General features: G+C 32.3%; 1 pseudogene; it reads right to left on the reverse strand.

Moving 5' to 3' along the window:
• Positions 1-1,514: 1,514 nt before the first annotated feature.
• Positions 1,515-2,168, reverse strand: LOC149498318 (secreted RxLR effector protein 161 pseudogene; annotated as a pseudogene).
• Between the last annotated feature and the right edge of the window lie 856 nt (positions 2,169-3,024).

The raw sequence follows: 3,024 nt of genomic DNA on the forward strand, positions 1-3,024 counted from the left end.
CTATTCTTTCTTTCTCTACCTTTTGTTTTTCCTCAGCAACTTCTTTCTCTTTTTCTTCTTCACCTTCTTCATCCTTTAGCTTCAAAGATCCACTATCTAACTTTGAAATACTATGACCCTCATTCTTACCTAAATCAACTTCTAAAAACTCAAAGACAAGGTTAAGCACCATACCATAGGGTAGTTTCTTTGGGTTGTTCGGCATCTTATCAAAAATAATGTAACATAGATTGAAAGGTTTCTTTTCAATTATATGCCACATTATGCACAGTTCAATCTGATTAACCTAGGTGAGAGAACCGCTCTTTGGATAGATGTAGTGCACAATTAACTTATACAACCACTTCATGCTATCGTTAAGGTTAGAGCATTCAATCACATTCTGCTTTTACGCAGAACCTTCCTAGTGATTTTCCTTACAAATTCTTCCTTTTTGTACCCTTCTACCCTAGAGATTTCCTTAATTTTTGTCACCTTATACCCATTATTTGGCATTTTATAGATTTTGCTCAAATCAGTGTAAGATAACAATTTGGTTTCACCCTCGATTTTCACAGAAAGCATCTCTGTACCAATGGCTTTGAGAGAGCCATAAAACTCCTTGACCAAACTCTCACAGCAATTTTTACTTAAGGATAAAAACTTCATCCATCCTTGGAACTCAAAAGTTCCCTAAAGATGAATTCTTGTTTTCCAAAGAATTTCCAGTCAAAAACATATGAACACATAAGAGGATTTGGGGATAAAATGGTTTTACCTTTGCTACGAGAACCAGAGATCTTTTCCTTTGATTTTTCTTCCCTTTTTGATTTCTCCGTTTTACTTTTCAATTTTTCTTTCTTCGAACTTAATTCCACAATGGATTTCTTCTGTCCCGATTCTTTCTTTTCGTACTTCTTAGATAATCTCTTAAGAAGTTGTAGTTCTTGTTCAGCTAAAGAATCAGAGGAGGAAGAGGTAGAACTTGATTTGGCCATGGTTAGGGTTTTGAAACACATTGGAATTAGGGTTTTGTTTGTGAGAAGGAGATAGAGAAGAGAAAACAGTGTTTGATAGAAAAAGGAGTGATTAATTAAAGAAGTTATAATTTTTAGGAAAGAAAGAAACATTTAAAAGAAAAGTTATAACAAAGAAGAAAACTTAAAAGAATAAGAATGGTTTTAAGGAAAACTAAACCGACTAAAAATTTAAATAAAAGAAATAACACACAAAAAACAAAATTGCCGCCAAAACTAAAACAAGACAGAAATAAAATAAAGAAACAAAATAAAACAAAATAAACATAAAACAAATAAAGATAGCAAAAATTAAAAAAAACTGATTGTTTTGATTTGTCAAAAAATAAATAGAGTCTGATGGTGACATTAGAACTTCACATCAGGGCCTTATGCATCTCTTTTAGACAAAAACGTTTTTCAAAGTCACACAGAATAGAATATTAAAACTTAACATAGAGCAAGTCTTTCTATCTCAAATATAGAAAGCATTTAGAATATACTCATAGGGTTCTAATGTTAAGAGTTTAGAACTAACATGCCAAGTTCTCTTCTAATTAAGCAGAATTGGCTTTCACTTAAAGGTTTAGTAAAGATGTCTGCCAATTGCTTTCCTGTAGGAATGAACTCGATCACTATATCACCTTTTTGAACATGATCACGAATGAAGTGATGTCTAAGTTCTATGTTCTTAGTTCTAGAATGCTAGACTGGATTCTTAGATAAGTTGGTAGTGCTTATGTTGTCACATTTGATTGGAACTATTTCTAATTTCAGACCATAGTTTTCCAATTGTTGCCTGATCCACAGAACTTGTGCAACACAACTTTCAGCAGCAATATATTCTGCTTCTGCAGTAGAAAGAGCAACATATGTCTGTTTCTTGCTAAACCATGATATAAGGGCGCTACCTAGAAACTGGCAAGTTCCAGACGTGCTTTTTCTATTTATTCTACTTCCTACAAAATCAGAATCACTATATCCAACAAGATCAAATGTATCATCTTGAGAATACCATAGACCCAAATTAGAAGTTCCACCCAGATGTCTTAGAATTCTTTTTACAGCAATTAAATGAGATTCTTTGGGATATGATTAAAATCTAGCATATAAACAAACACTAAAGTGAATATCAGGTCTGCTTGCAGTTAGATATAGTAAAGAACCAATCATACTTCTAAACATCTTAATATCCACATCCTTTCCATTTTCATCTTTTTCTAATTTTGAGGATGGGCTCATTGGTGTACTACATACCTTGGCATTCTCCATTTTGAACCTTTTTAACAGTGCTCGAGTATACTTGCCTTAGTTTATGAAAATTCCATTTTCACATTGCTTGATTTGAAGTCCAAGGAAGAAATTTAATTCTCCCATCATACTCATTTCAAACTCACCCTATATAATCTTAGAAAATTTCTTACAAAGAAGGTCATTAGTAGAACCAAAGATTATGTCATCAACGTAGATTTATACAACTAGAATGTCAGGTGTTTTATTTTTAATAAATAGTGTAGTATAAACCTTTCCTCTAGAAAAACCATTTTCTAATAAAACTTACTTAATCTTTCATACTAAGCTCCGGGAGCTTGTTTCAAACCATAAAGAGCTTTAGGAAGTTTGTAAACATGATTTGGTTTATCATAAACTTAAAAACCAGGTGGTTGTTCTACATACACTTCTTCATTTAGAAAACCATTTAGAAAAGCACTTTTCACATCTATTTGATATAACATGAAGTTTTTAAAATATGCAAATGGCAAAAGCATTCTAATGGCCTTAAGTCTAGCAAATAGAGCAAAGGTCTCATAAAATCAATGCCCTTTTCTTGGTTGTACCCTTAAGCCACTAACCTTGCTTTGTTTCTCACAAAATTACCTATTTCATCAAGCTTATTTCTAAACACCCATTTTGTCCCAATAACATAATGGTTTTTAGGTCAAGAAACAAGTTTCCAAACTTAGTTTATCTCAAACTGATTTAGTTCTTCTTGAATAGCAAGAATCCAACTTTCATTATTTTAAGCATC

The sequence above is a fragment of the Jatropha curcas genome, chromosome 2, assembly GCF_041381405.1.
Source record: "Jatropha curcas cultivar XTBG-Jc1 chromosome 2, XTBG_Jcur_1.0, whole genome shotgun sequence".
NCBI lineage: Eukaryota > Viridiplantae > Streptophyta > Magnoliopsida > Malpighiales > Euphorbiaceae > Jatropha > Jatropha curcas.